Raw genomic sequence first — 15891 nt, forward strand, 5'->3', positions numbered from 1 at the left:
TAACCTTACCTGTTAAGCCCTGGTATTTTTGTGATATTTTCCTAATGCTGTGATGAAGTCTGTAGGAACAGTCAATATGAAAATACAAATCAAGCTTAGAACTTCTCAAGTCCACTTATAATTCCCATTAATTTGCTTTCTCAAAATGCTCTGAATTTTGCTTTAGGATTCTTTGCTACCTCTCCCCCTCCAAAACTTGCCTTTGGTAATAAGTGGATTTTGAGGTAAAAATGAAAATGGGAGAGAGGAAGAATAAAATTCCATTAATTCTTCTTAGGTCATGTTCTGTCTATATCTATTGCTTCAGGGCAAAGTGGATGCTTTTACAAGGTGAATGGAGAAAAAAAAATAAAGCCTCCTATTAAAAGGAAGAAGGAAGGAGGGGGGGCAGGAAGAGAACTGTTTATAAAAGAATGGATATTATGAAGTAATATCAGGGTATGTAAAGCAATATTGGTCTCAACCTGCTTCAGGAATTAAAATCTGTTATTCCACATAGCCAATCATTATCTTGGAAAAATTGAACACACCTTATCCTCTTGGACTTTTAAGTGATTTTTAGAGTTTAATTTACATTTGACTGTGAATTTAGCTTCAATAAAAACTGATATAGTTTTTGTAAATTATGTTTAAATAAGGATTTAAAGATGAAGAGACACTGCATATGCAGCATAAGACTTTCAGAGAAATATTTTTATGGCTGCCTCTGCCATCACTACAGTCTATACTGGCCACCAATTCAATCACTTAATGTTTCTTTCATGTGTGCTGCAAAGACTTTTAGAAAATCTTCTGGCCAGTTAGCTTCTGCTTGGAGGGTTAGGTGCACTAATTCCTTAGCAGATCATCACCAACACTGTTGTAAGTCCTCCTACATTTCCTTTTTTAAAAAACAGAGTTGAGATTCTCTCCCCCAGCCTTCTTCTGCACTAACATTACCTCTGACTGGGAAAGCTGCAAGGCAAATAAAAGTGGGAAGGCTCTCCAAGGAAAGTCACTTGGTTCTTTTTCAGATATGGGAGGACTTCCTTTTCATGCTTCTTCCAGGAGATTCTAATTTAGCAGGTTAGATAGGACAACAGCAGTTTTCATTCTGAGCCCAAGAACAGAGAATAACACATTAGCAGCGTTCTTTCTCCAGTCTGACCATCCTCACATTCCTCTGCCCTACTGGTTTCAAAATAAGGTTAACTCTTAAAGATATAATTATTATTTTTTTAAATGACTAGCTTAGGAAATGATATGTCTCTGTGTGGGGGAAGGGGTAAGAAGGTATGCAGAGGAGTAGGTAGGTAAGTGTACCTACCACTGGGACAGGTAGAAGTGCAGATTCCTTGTTTCTGTTTATGGCAACTACTGATTCTAGGCTAAAGGACAGTTACTATCATAAAAGAGAGTGTGTGTTATGTCAGAATAGTGAACACTGAATCCCACAGATGTGAGTTTGAGAAGTGCCTTGATAAATTCTTATGGACTGTGGGATGTCCCAGGCCCCAGAGAGTGCGTGTACACACACACGCGTGTGCACATATACTCCCCCACACACATGCGTGCACGTGCACATATACACCCACCCACACACACCCTAGCAAGGAATGTCCATAGAACTTGATAACTGGAAGAGGCCTTGGAAGCCATCTGATCCAAATGCCTCACCTTGCAGAAGAAATTCATGTCCACTCTGTGACTTGCCTCAGAGACACAGAGCTACTCAGAGACAGAGCCAGGGCCGCATGCATTTTTAGACTACAGCCTTTGGTTTCCCCTTAAATGAATGGCAGGAAGAGATGAGAACAGAAGCCCCAGAAGAAGCCTTGGTACTGTAGGTGTTAATTTGGATATAAAATCCATTTTAAAAAAGAAAGTAGAAAGGTTCAAAGTTCTTGTTAATAAGTACAAGTAGTAAGAAGACAAAGAGAAAGGAAGGAGGTGAAAATCAATACAGTTTAACCAGGCTACAACAATGGAAGGGAGGTGATAAAGGAGAATAAAGAAAACAAATAATAAATGTACTTAAAGGTCCTCTGGGTGGCAAAGCTCTCTCTCTGCCCAAAAGCTGAGAGGTGCCCTGCAAAGAGTGTGTATGCTTTACAGTTAAAGTCACTTAGGCCTGAACCACTAACATGACAAGTGACCTCTTCTCAGCACCCTCCAACTAAGCATTCTTCATTCCCTATACTTCCCCAGCTAGCAGGTTCCCTTTAAAAACCCAAAGTGACTCAATGCCTTTGAAACAACCCCCCCAAAACTTTCAGAGGAAGTCACTGCGGGCTTTAAGCTCCAGTGATACTTGCTTTACTTTACTTCATATCATGTATTTCTTATGACATTAAATTGCACATTAACTGCTAATTTGTTTATCATCTATCTCCTGGACTATAAACTCCTTGAGGGTGAGTTTTGCTACCACTTTATCCCTAGCACCTGGAAAAAAGAAAGACCTAGTTAAGTTAGTAGGTATGTCACAAGGCCAAGAAGGGTACTGAATGAACATATGAACAAATTACAACCTAGAAGCTTCTTATTTGGTAAGAAAAAGAATATTTCTGGAAACAGTGGGCTAGGAAGGGCCCCTTCAGACTTTGTGCAGGAGCCCTAAACAGATCTCTGCCACATAGAACTGACTTACAAACACAAAAACCAGAAAACAAATTAGGCTGAGATTATAAGTCACGGCAGTGAAGGCAAAGCAGTCTGCTTTTACTGTACATTATATGTTGTGTAGGCAGACTTCAAGTCAGATGCTTCTCTGTCGACCCACCTCCACCTCCTTCACTTTAACATCCTCCCCAAAATAATGAGAATGAAGATGGTGAAAGAGTACCAGGTGAATTGCCTCTGGGCAAGGAGTGGACGGGAAGCAAAACATGAAACAGCAGAGTGTAGTGCCTTTGTCTTTAATGAAGGGTATTCCTCTGTTTCCCACTAATCGCTGTGCCTCAGCTAAATGCCCGCCCCCTACTGCGTTCATGGGGACCAAACAGTTTGTCCTTGCTGTGACTAGAAATTAGCAGATGCCCGTTTCCCAAGTATATACTTTGATTCCAAAGTTTCTGTGGGTAATCCAGTGCATCTGCCAGGTTTTTCAGACAAGGAATGATTTTTCTGTAGTTTCAAAGTTAGGTAATGCCAGTGTCAACCTGTGAAGCCAGCCTAGGGCTTGTGACTCCTCATCAGTACCAAACATTTACTGAGTGCCTACGAGGCACAGTGCTCAGTACAAGGTGGGACAAGCCTAGCAACTAAATTCTCCACACGCCACACCATGGGGCTAACACAGCTACACCTACCACTGATGACAAGGGCTGAGATCATCAGTAGCTCTTGCACAGTAGTTTCAATCATTGGTCACTGTCCTGTTTAGGCTCTTTTTTAATGAATTGATAAAGCAATATAGATAATGTAGGTCAGCTATACATAAAAATTAAGTAAAGATAAACCATGTGGGACTATTTTTTAAAAGAAGACAACACAAATGTAGTCAATCTCCAAGCTTCTTTACTAGTGACACTAAATTGATAGACAGACAGTGTTATCTCAACACTAAGACTACAGAGTAGGAATGATGGTTCGTAAATCATGTCCTGCTCTTCTTGGCTCTGCCATCCACGCTCTGCATAAGCCTCCTGTAGCCTTGGCTTCCATTAACTTAAAAAAGGACATGATGTCATCCACTATAAGCATCTCTCAATACTAGGTAAGGACAGAATAGTATGCAGTCACCCCCAAGAGAATTCTGATCAAGTAGAGCCAAAGACTATAAAAATACAACCTACTGATCGTTCATTACAGAGACACATCAGCTAAAGAAAATGGGAAGAATGTGAGGGGAAAAGTCCAATCTGAAGCCAGAAGCAAGATTCACTAACTATAGCCCTGAGCCTGTGAGAGCTCCGAATCATCCTACCAAGAGCAGCCTCAAGGATGAGGTCAGACCTTCGAGATGAGCAATTCTGACAAGAGTGAACCTTCCAGATTTATCATATCTCATGGCCCACCAGTCTCAGAACAAAAGTTTAAAGGTGAACCAAGTTTTTCTCTCTCTTTTTAAAATTCTTTTTTAAGTGAATCAAAACAAAAACAAATCTCTGAGCAGAAATCATAAGAGGAATGTAAAATATTCATCACATTTGGGCTGACAAGACTTAAGTGACCACTGCTGTTACATTTGAAGAAAAAGGAAGAAGCTGCTTGGTCTAAGCGCTTGGGGAGAGCATAAGAAAGTTCCTTCTTGCTGAAGACAAAGGGCCTGCAGTGAGATGCTGTGTAAGTCCCTCAGCCTTGGCAGGGACTGGTCAGTTAATTGGGAAGCAGAGAACGCAAATCATTCTGTGGAGTTTTGTGAAAAGTAATCCTTTGCTGCTAATGAGATTAATTATTCTTTAACAATAATATCAATTCATTTATCATCAAGGTAGTTAAACACTCATTTTGTTAGAAGAAGTACATTATGTTTGAGGTTCCATATTATCCTTCGGGCTTTGATACAACTGCCTACATGGGGCAGACCAAGATCTTTTAGATAAAGATGAGAACAACTTTGTTAAGTGATTATGGTTTTACTCATGTCCTCTAAAATTATGCTATACAGGAATCTTCTAACAGTCCCATAAAATTCACTGGGCTGAGCAAAGATGCAAAGAAACACAGGCAAAGTTAACATTCTCTGGCTAGTTTTCCCACATCTGAACTTGATTTAAATTTGTGTTGAAGTGACTTCATGTCACCGAATGATTCTCCCTCCTCGAAAGTGACAGGAAAAAGAGGAACAAAATTCTACTTCCCTTTCTTTTGCTCTAATAATTAGAGTAAATTCTGAAAACGTTAAGTGGCATTCAGTCTAAGAGGCAGTCATGCTCCCCTTAGAAATGGGTCTTTTTACCTCTCAAATCGTTTGGTCATCCAGTATGTACCAAGTTCAGACCCATGTGGAGAACACAGGTATCAAGTCTTTTAGGAGCTTATAGTTAGTTCAAGAGCAAAACTAATACAACATAACAAACTAGAAAGTGGTATAAAATGATACAGAGTATTTGTGTCACAAAACTGTTAAGAGCTATGGGAACTCAGCCAAGGTCAGACAAGTTAGGGAACATTCATGGAAAAGATATAAAATGAAATGTAGCATTCTAAAAGTGATGACAGATTTATTCCTTGGAAGTCTACTCTGAAAAGGGAATCTGAGGTAAAAAGAGAAAGAAGGCTTGACCTAGCATCAGAACACCTGAAGTCTGATTTTTAATTCCATCGTTGCCTTTAAAACAACCTGGACTCCCATAGTGGTTTCAGTCCTTAAAATGATTAAAAGTGATGATAAAGCAGTTGGCCCAATGCCAGACCCATAGGACACACTCAGTATATGGTACCTCTTACTATTTAGATATTATGTAGTCTGCTCAGAAGAATGATGCTCCATCAGCATCTGATGCTATTGGGGTCCACCAGGCTGAGGTGCAAGGGGTTGCCTTAGGGCCAAGAGGAGGTGCTTTGCAGGATGCAGTCCCAGAGAACTCATGTTTTCGTAATCCAGCCATGGGTGAAGTAAAGGATAAAGCTTATTGGAGAAAATCCATGTCTCTAGTGCTTAACTTCAGCGACTCTGAAAAGTGAGGTTATCTTTTATCCTAAGTTCTCTACTGGAAAGGAATCCCTAGTATGAGAAACCCACTTAAGCTTTCCTAAAGAAGTTGTAGTCACCTGAAATAAAAACCAAGTCACTGAATAAAGGATCAAGGAGAGAGAACAAAAGGCTTAAAAGCTAATCTGGAATCTCCCTGTTTTACCTTGAAAGTCCTACCAGGCTGGAGAGACAACACATATAAAACAAATAGGTGAGACAGATTTTAGGCAGCATGAGCTTAAGTAGCATTTATTATGTCCTAGCTACAGACAATAAAGATTCCCTTTCAGAAACTACTAAATACTTCTTAGGTGTTCAAATTTCAGTTTAATTATACTTTCAATTTAGCTTAACATTTTAGGTGTCAGACACTAAAATGATTTATTTCTGTACTTTTACAGCACACTTATAACCTTGAACTACAATAAATGGCTGACATATAAAGAACCCAAAATAAATGTGAATCCCATGAAATTCCAATAAACGTTGCCTTATAGTTATGAACCACAGATCAGATGAGTCACAAAATCTCTTCTGACAGAATGGAATATACATTTTTGACATGTGAATTTGTGTACAGTGCTATATAGGAAAGAAGAGAGGGAAAGGACTTTAAAGGTTGGTAAAAGTCAAAGTCAAGAGTCGCTCAGTCTAGTTGGACTCTTTGCAACTCCATGGAATTATCCAGGCCAGAGTACTGGAATGGGTAGCCTTTCCCTTCTCCAGGGGATCTTCGCAACCCAGGGATCAAACCCAGGTCTCCTGCATTGCAGGCGGATTCTTTACAAGCTGAACCACCAGGGAAGCCCAAGAACACTGGATGGGTAGCCTATCCCTTCTCCAGGGGATTTTCCCAACCCAGAAATGGAACCGCATTGCAGGTGAATTCTTTACCAACTGAGCTATCAGGAAAGCCCTTTAGGGTCGATAGTGGTGTTATCCTGTGCAACCGGGATTTGAGGATCGTTAAAGGCTTTGTAAACCATTGAGACAAAGGTGTATTGCTTTCCCCATGTTACAGCTGAGGTAGCATGCAGATGAGCAAAGGTCACAGAGTTAAGTGGATGGCAGATTTTGGTCAAATATCCCTGTCCATTGAATACATGGCTCCTTCAAAAGTGGCTTGTCTGTTGTTTAAGAATTGGGGTTTTGCTTTTTTTCTTTGTTTTTAGCTGTGAACTTTAAGGGAGTGAACTTTGAAAGTGAGGGAGAATGAAGTTAGTGCTTTTTTTCAATGACTTAAAAAAAACAATGACACTGTTTTCAACTACTGCAAGCATGAAATAGTTTGCCCTTTCTCAAAATTCAAATCTTAAAATGAAATAAAATTCAAAAGTAAGATATATATGGTCAGGGCAGAACAGATTGGCCTTCATATAGCGCATGCACAGGTACACTACATAGCCTTTTCTTCAATTCTGCTACAATTTCTCATGCAGATTCATATAACTAAACGGGGACACTTTGCCCAAGGACAAAATCCACTGCAAACAGGCCCAGGGTCAAGGGAAGTAAAGTATTAAGTCACTGCTCTCACCTCTAACAGTTCTATTGCAAACCACTGTAACATCTTGATGGAATTGCCCCTTACTGCACAAGCTAAATATTCTCTAGAATACATTCATCTTAAAAGAACCCAACTTCTAAGAAAAGAAACCCAACTTCTGAGAGAGAAAATAGGATCAAACTCTGTGTTCATGCTTTCTGTCTTCTCAATGCTCAGAAGTGGCAGAAAAGGGAAATATAACCCAATGCTCTGAATTGTTTTGGAAAATTAAACAAGGTTAGATGACCAAAATAATTTTAATTTTTAAAATGTATGCAAGAGGACATGCACAGTCCACAAGAAAAATGGTCATTTATATTTTAGAATAAAACTTTCCCACCTATCTGTAATTAAAATTTACATGTGGCCCAGATTCATCAAAACATCATGTAGGAGTCAGAAAGCAATCACCTTCTGGAACTATTAATAAGAAAAGTGAGTAAGGTTACATGGAGGATGTTCACTGTGGTTCATGATTCAGTTGTTCAGCAGGCAGTCAGGCCAAGCATCAAGCTTCATCTCCCAGCTGCTTTGACCTCCACATACTATTTAATGATATTAAATGTTCCTACTTCCTTTGCCTTCCTTATTTACTGATTTACTAGTAGAGCTAAAAGGGAAAGGGAGAAAGAAGGAAGTTCTCTTGGGATCAAAATGTCTCACATTGTATATTCTTGGGGTTCCTATCTAGCTTGTTTCTCATGGCAAGCTTGTGACTTCAGTAGTCACAATAAAACATAAGCGTCTGTTGTTGTGGTTTCTAAATTTCTGAAGTCTAAATTTCCCACTAACAAGTTAGGAAACGTTTGGTTTCCCAAGCATACCATGTTAGCCGCTGCCTCTGTATAGGCAGCCAGACTGAAGGGAGGTGAAAACCAATGAACTCATCCGCTCTGGCACATGACTGCTCCATGCTTTGGCCTTTTATGTTAAACATGAATGCCAGCGAATTAAGTATGAAAGCCAAATAAAAGAGGAGAACCTTAAAAAAAAAAAAACTTACAGGAACTAGGGGCTTAAAAATTTTTTTTTTGGCTCAGAGTAAGATTCAGAAAAGGATTATTCTTTGTGACTTTAAAAAAAAGAGAATAAAAGAAAGAAAAACAACCTACCAAGGAATAAGCTTTAAGAGAAAGGAATTATACTAATCCTCCAAAATAGCAATTTGCAATATATGAATGAAAATAACCTGTGATCTGGGAAGAGAAAAAAAGAGATGAAAGAGATTAAAAACAAAATTCTGCAGCTACATCAGAATGCTTTTCTAAAGAATTTATTTCTGTTTTCCTCAATCCACTAAAGGGACATCTGAATATAAATGGATTTTGCAATAAGATAAATACATATAAATATTACTAATAAGATAAAATACATACAACATACATTTAAGGGTATTCAGCATTATGCCCTTGAAGTCTGTTTGAGAAAAGGCTGCCCGTTAAAAATATTTTCCGAGAACTTTAAGTTCCTTGAAATGTTCTACGGAAATGGTATTTATGACAAACCTACCTCCTCTAGGGAACATGAGATGTTATTACTGGAAAAGTCACAATTTTTTAAACCATCCAAAAATAATCACGTATTTATGCCAGATGACTAAATGTGTTCTAAACGTGTTTTATTATTACAATGATTAAGGGAATATTTGCTAATGTCTCATGATCAAGCTCAGAGTAGCCTTATAGAGAGCTTATAGAGAATAACAGTGACAAAACGGTAGATTGCAAGTGGTAGGGATTCTCTGTGCCTTTCCTGGGCAGAATATCACAGCACACATATTCACTGAAGAGGACAGCTATGCATGCATGTTATGGTGGTGGCAAACTGCTTTTCTGTAACATGAGAATAATAGTTGTTTCTTATGACTGTTTCCAGAACTAGCATGGTACATGGCATGCAGTAATTGCTCAATAAATGATTAACTGCTTAATCAATGAGCATAGAGGAAAGAAACTGTTAACAGTCATCCCTCAGTATCCAAGTGGGAGTGGTTTCAGGACTCCCACAGATACCAAAACCAGCAGATGCTCAAGTCTGTCATATAAAATGGTGTAGTATGGTCAGCCCTCCTTACCTGTGGGTTCTACATCCGCAGATACAGAGGGGGACAGCACCACGTGTCTATTGCTTACAGTCATAAAACACTCTAGTTCAAAGGTAGAACAGGTGTTTGTTCAAATATGTAACAAATACTTAATGAGTACCAATTACATACTAGGTACTGTTCTTGAGCTGGAAAATACAGCACTGATGAAAACAGACCAGTACTTGAGCTGTCACTGAACACACACACACACACACACACACACACACACACAGACATCCCTACCTCCCGGCTCACATGAAGTTTACATTCTAGTAGGAGAGACAGCCAGTGATCAAATAAGTAAAATACAGTAAGCATGCCAGGTGGCACTACAAGAACTGGGGGAGAGGCCTTCCCTGGGAAGGCAGGCGGCACAAAAGCCAGAGGCCTGCTGTGTTCAGGGAACAACGTGAAAATTGGTACGACTGGAGTAGACCGAGCAAAGGTAGGAGGGGTCAGGGAGTCAATGGGATAGGGACAAAGCGCAGGAGTGAACACGGAAAGCATGAGATGAGAGAACGAGGAAACTCTTGTGAGGTCAGTACTCTGTCTGGGCTTTCTAGCATGTAGACTGTTTAGTTGAAAGAGCACATGCTTTGCAAACAGTGACTTTTTATTCTGGCTTGGTTATTTGTGCTATTTGGCAATTATTTAACCTCTCTATATTTTAGTTTTTTGGTCCTTACCCTCATCTGTAAAACAGGAATAATACCTCGTAAGGTTAAGAATCAACTCACTCCAGTGTTCTTGCCTGGAGAATCCCAGGGATGGGGGAGCCCGGTAGGCTGCCGTCTATGGGGTCACACAGAGTTGGACATGACTGAAGTGACTTAGCAGCAACAGCAAGATCAAGAGGCACAGACTAGACCCTCAATATGCTTGTTTCTTTTTTGCTATAAACTAAATCACACCCTGGATAGCGACTGGGAATTGGAGTCTGTGTTCCAGTACCAGGGCTACTGTAACAATGGCCTTGCATGTTATTTAATCTTTCTGGGCTTCAGTTTCCTAACTAAGAAAATGTAGATGCTACAAACAGACATTATAAAAACAGATATAAATCAGTTAAGCTGCTGTTATAAAATGATAATCAAAGAATATTACTATTACAATTTATCCTAATGTTAAAAATTCAAAACTGCAAAAGTATATGACTCTTCTTCCTCTATGTCACTTCATCTCAAAAATCCTACAAATTTTAATTTTTTAAGCATGAAGTTGTAAAGATTTATTTAGTAGCCATGTTGATTTTTATTCCCATATCCTGCCCATGCTGAAGAACACTGATCTAATAGAAAGATCTCAAAAAATGTTTAACTGCAAAAATCAAGGTGAAGGATAAAGAATAAGCTATTTTTTGTATAAAAAAGGGTAGATAAGAATCTTTATTTGTATTTTCTTTGTTTACTCATAAAGACACTATAGAAGTACATGTAAGAAGCTAGTATCAGTGGTTGGAGAAGGCAATGGCACCCCACTCCAGTACTCTTGCCTGGAAAATCCCATGGATGGAGGAGCCTGGTGGGCTGCAGTCCATGGGGTCGCTAAGAGTCAGACACGACTGAGCATCTTCACTTTCAATTTTCACTTTCATGCATTGGAGAAGGAAATGGCAACCCACTCCAGTATTCTTGCCTGGAGAATCCCAGGGACGGGGGAGCCTGGTGGGCTGCCATCTATGGGGTCGCACAGAGTTGGACACGACTGAAGCGACTTAGCAGCAGCAGCAGCAGTATCAGTGGTTATAAGTTGGGGAAGAGGAACTGGCAGATGAAGGATGAGGTGGGATCCTATACCTTTTAATATACATATTTTGAAATGTATTTGATATATTTAGGAATGGTAATCTAAAATCCCAAGACTGAAATTCAGACGTGTGAAAAGTTAAAACTGAGGAAAGAAAACTTTTTAATTACAAAGCTAAGTATACAACAGTATGAAAACCTCAAATGACCTCTTTCTCAGATAATCTGGGTATCCTTCAACCTCTTTGTACTTTTTTTTAATGAAATGCTCAAAAAGAATTTAAAATATCATCAATAGTCTTCTTCACAGTTTCCACTATGAAAACTAAACCTGGCAGTAGCACATACAGAAAAAGGTCTGTCAGCCCACCCCACCGCTGAGTCCCCAAGCAGACAAGTCTTGGAGCGTATTAGCTCAGCAGAGAAAGTGCACTGCACATTTACACTCAAGAAACAACAAACAGGAGAAACATGAACAGAGCATCAAAGAGGCTTTGGGAGAATCAGCTATTAGCATCCACTGTGGTATGCTGGTATGTCACTGGATAACGCACATTCAAAGTATCGTACTGTTCCAGGAAGGGGGAAGAGCTTGTGGTGTAGACCTGTGAACAAAAGGGAAATGGAAAATACTGATCCTAAATATATTTCAGCAGCAAATAGTGAAGAGTTATGAATGTTAGATCTCTTTGTTGTCTCTGACATTCCTAAGTTTTCAAAAAAAATGAACTGTGCCCTAAAATGGTAGTTAACAGAGGCAACTTCCCCCTGCCCCCAGATGTTCTTCGCTGCTGTCATCATCAGTTCAGCACTGTTATGAGGGAGGTTCCAATATTATCTCTATCCCACAGATGAAAATGAGACCTGTAGAAGTTAAACTGCTTACTCCGTCACACTGGGTAGAAGTGGGGAAACTAAGACTCAGCTTTGAAAATTGAACTCCAAAATCTGTTTCTCCCCCAGCACTATCCTGCGTCCCACAGGATTCCACTGCCTCTTTCCCGTTGGTGCATCAGTCCTGGGGGGTGTACTGGCTCCCTCTCAGTCATCCTGCCTGCCCCTTGCCCTTAGCCACCAGCACTGCTTGCTGCCATCTGCTGCTGTACGAAATAGGCAGCAGAGAGGACATCATTCCTATCCTAAAGCAGGCTACTACCATCGTGGAGCCAGTAAATAAGATACAGAAGAACACAGATCACAGAGGGTACCCACAGAGAGGGGAGAAAGAAATGAAAGAATGATAAATAGTCAAAGTGTTAGGAACGTGGGGACAAGCCAGTATCATCATCATCCACTTCAACTTAAAGATGGCTCTGCATGCTATCTACCAGGCAAGGTGCTCTCGGGAATATAGATGCATAGTTGTATCTGTGACAGTCCAAGGCATCACATGCTGGGTGACTTTTTTACATGCTTCTTCTAGAAAAGAAAAAGGCAGCCAGGGAAGGCACCATGGCTGTGGGAGCCCCAGGCAGGCCTTGATGGATCAGGGAGATGAAACTTTCAGTTGGCCAAGAACCTGAAGTCTCAATCTGTTAAAAGACAGGCTAGTTTGCTTTTTCCTCCCTAAGTTTTTTAGTGTAGCAATCAAAATGGAAAGTCTGGAGAAGAAAAAAAAGTTAAAATATTGATCTGAGGAACTGCTTTCAAATAACTAAGAACCACATTCAAAGTGGTGGGGCGGGAGAACATGAAAAGTGAATAGGCTCTTTAGTACATACTCAAAGTAATTGTTTTTTAAAGTTTCTTCTTGATGGCTGTAATATATTCAAAGCAAAGGAAAAAAAATCCTATTCAGCAAATGGCAAAAAGAAAAATTCATCTGAGAAGATACTTTTCAATATGAAAAAGTAAAATGGGTGTTAAGGAAGCACAAACTTACTGGTATTCAATGAACATCCATCATCCGATAGTTCTTTATAGAAAGTAACTTAACTGACAATACAGCACTGAAGAAGTAACAACATATAATTCAGGCTCTAAGTAATTATCCTGGTACACATTTGCACAGGCTATCCTTAAATTGTAACTCCCTTGTTAGTTTCCATTTCCTCCCCTGGCCCTAGACTGAGAACCTTTTTAAGTCTCTACCTGGCCCTTTGATTGGAGGGTGCAGTGTCTCCTAGAATAGATTCCATCGTCTCAAAATGAAAATATTCTTCTCAAGTTTTGTGCTGGTGAGCTCTTAGACTGATCTTTTTCTGCTTCTGAAACTTTGCCTTTCAGTAGTTTTTCTTTCTAGGAGATTCTTTGTTTTCATTTCTTTAAAGATTTTCCCCCAATGCTGGTCCTTTTGCTCAATCTGAGGATTTTATAAGCTCCTCTTAGGATCCTGTTTCTCTGCTAAAAGCTCCTTAACCTCCTGATAATTAGTAGGTCGTTCGACTATTTGTGTCTTATTAATTCACTTCCTATGACCCTTGGGGAGCCAAACAAGACTGTTCAGATGCTGAAAAGTCCTGACTCACCACACCCCATTTTTACTTTATATTTCTCTGACACCAACTAAAGCCTTCTGTATCACTTCTTGCTGCAATTCTTGTTTCACAGTGAAGGAAAATAGCAACCCAGTTTCCTGGATCTGGACCCATTTATGGTGTCTCTAAGTGATCTCAATGATGATGACAGTATCTTCAGTAAGAAGGACATAAAGCAGACACAGATTTATACTCATACATGGCTAGCAGACGCCAAAAAACGTGTTACTGTTCTTCTGTATCTTGCTGACCAAGTCAAATGAATCAAGCATTACGTTATGACTGTGGTATGCTGGAGCTGTAATTTTTTTAAAAAACCTTTGACTTCTGAGAGGAATAAAAGGAAGCAGCATACATAGAATAAAAAAGACTAGTCATAGCTATTTTTATGAGTGCTCCTAAAAATTAGACTAAACAGTGAAAAGTCCCATTGAAAAAAGCAGAGAGTAGAGCAAGGAAACATAAATTACTGGTTAATTACCAAGAACCTATCTCAACCTAAGGAAGCTTTCTAACAAATTCCATGTAATTACTCTAAACTGCTTAGAATTCTGTGGTTATTGAATCATAAACCCAGCTGCTACCAATACATGCAACAATTAAAAACATATTGGGTAAAAATTGCTAAGAGATATAGGGGGTTATCATCATAATCAGACTATCAAAGTCTAGCCATGAGAGCAGACATAAAAGTGAATAAAGCAGAGTATGTAGTTTCTTGCTTATTAGTTAACCTGTTAAATCAAGAAGAAAAAGTAATGTATTAAACTAGCATGGAAAGAATGAAAGCAAATATAGGAATTGAGAGCCATCAAGGTGAGGTTACACAGTTAGTCTAGGCATGAGAGATATACTACTTTTTATATCTTCAGAAAAGACCAAACAAGATTTGGTATCATCACACTATTTGGTTGTTGATGGGCAACTATTTTAAATTCTGACTACAGTGATGTCTGCAAATATACAGGCAGGTTTTAACAGAAAAAAGGTAAACTGACAAATAACAGGCACAGTACTTTGCATATAGTAGCTGCTCACTATAGTGATATAATAAAAGTCTGATATGAATTAACTGTCAGCTGACCTGCACAGCACTGAGGATGAACCCATTTAAGAACCAGGTCATTCAGTGGTTTCCATGCCCTTATTTCAAATTGTGGTTTCAAACAAAACATGATGTCTTAGGGAGAGAGCTTTGTCATTTAGGATTTTTCTAAGAACTGGGAAAGAGGTATTTTCTGAAGGAAGGGAATCTTCCACATAGCTGTTATGGGGAGCAATTAATTTAATTAATGACATAAACTTTGAAGCAGTGACTAGGCTAGTGAGTCTTGGGACTTCATCAGTGTGTTATGAAGCAAAGGGCTCACTCAGTAACAGCCTGCAGAAGTGACAGACTTTTCCAGAGAAAGAACCACTTGCCATTTATGCTTCAACCACCTATCCTCAAGGTAAAGAGTGATTCTCAAAGGCTGGCCCCTTTCAAGAGGTCTTTACCCGGTGGCTCAGATGGTAAGGCGTCTGCCTACAACACGAGAGACCTGGGTTCGATCCCTGGGTTGGGAAGATCTCCTGGAGAAGGAAATGGCAACCCACTCCAGTATTCTTGCCTGGAAAATCCCATGGATGGAGGAACCTGGTAGGCTACAGTCCATGGGGTCACAAAGAGTCGGGCACGACTGAGCGACATTTATTTATGAGGTTAAAGCTGTTTTCACAGTAACACTAGCTTTTTCACCCAATCTCTCACAAGGAGTTTTTCAGAGATGTGATGTGTGCTGATGTCATTGCTCTGACAGCTGATGGGATGTATGAAACAGCTCTGAGAATCCAGCTGCCTTCAATTAAGCCAGGTATTAGAGTTTGTAGAAATACAAACAACACAGCCCTTTCCACCAAGTTTTGGCATTATAAAAAGTGATTTTTCATAAAAAATACATTATTTATGTTTACTATTTTAATGAATAAATATATAAATATTTTAAAATATCTTGGTCTGAATTTCTAATACTATAAATATTGGTAGACATAACCCACACAATCAAAAGCTCTTCAGAGTCCTCAATTATTTTTTAAGAGTGTAAAGGAGTCATGAGACCAAGAAGTTTAAAGAACAGCTGCTATGGAGACTTTACTGAGTTGCACTGAAATTATCTGCTCATCTTTCCCAAGAGCCTACAAACTCTGGAGAACAGGAGTCTCCCCTCTTCATCTCAGTATAGCCCAGTAATATATTCCTTTGTTGTTTGCAAATTAAATGAACAAAAGTGTTGCTATATTCATAACATCAAAAACTTTAAGATCCACATAGTATATCTGTCTCCTAAAAGATGACAAATGAGAAGCTAAGCTGACTCTGAAGTTGTCCACTACTTGTAGGTTGATTTCTGCAGCTACCAGAAACAACACAATGCCAC

At 39.4% G+C, this 15891-nt stretch overlaps 2 protein-coding genes across 5 annotated transcripts in view; one reads left to right on the plus strand and one right to left on the minus strand.

Annotated features, from left to right (window-relative positions):
- CMSS1 (cms1 ribosomal small subunit homolog) overlaps positions 1-15891 on the minus strand; it is a 400514-nt gene that overhangs the window by 343993 nt on the left and 40630 nt on the right. The window lies entirely within an intron of this gene.
- FILIP1L (filamin A interacting protein 1 like) overlaps positions 1-15891 on the plus strand; it is a 315409-nt gene that overhangs the window by 266207 nt on the left and 33311 nt on the right. Inside the window, exon 2 of one of the 4 annotated variants that reach the window (XM_040226039.1) lies at positions 3793-4022. The exons of 2 other annotated variants lie outside the window; for them this stretch is intronic. The gene's annotated coding sequence lies outside the window, so the exon portion shown is untranslated. Of the gene's footprint in view, positions 1-3792; positions 4023-4067; positions 4267-15891 lie in introns of those variants that run through there. One more of the 4 variants, XM_040226050.1, reaches the window with a different exon arrangement.

This window comes from Oryx dammah, unplaced genomic scaffold (genome assembly GCF_014754425.2).
Source record: "Oryx dammah isolate SB20612 unplaced genomic scaffold, SCBI_Odam_1.1 HiC_scaffold_2, whole genome shotgun sequence".
NCBI classification, from domain to species: Eukaryota; Metazoa; Chordata; class Mammalia; order Artiodactyla; family Bovidae; genus Oryx; species Oryx dammah.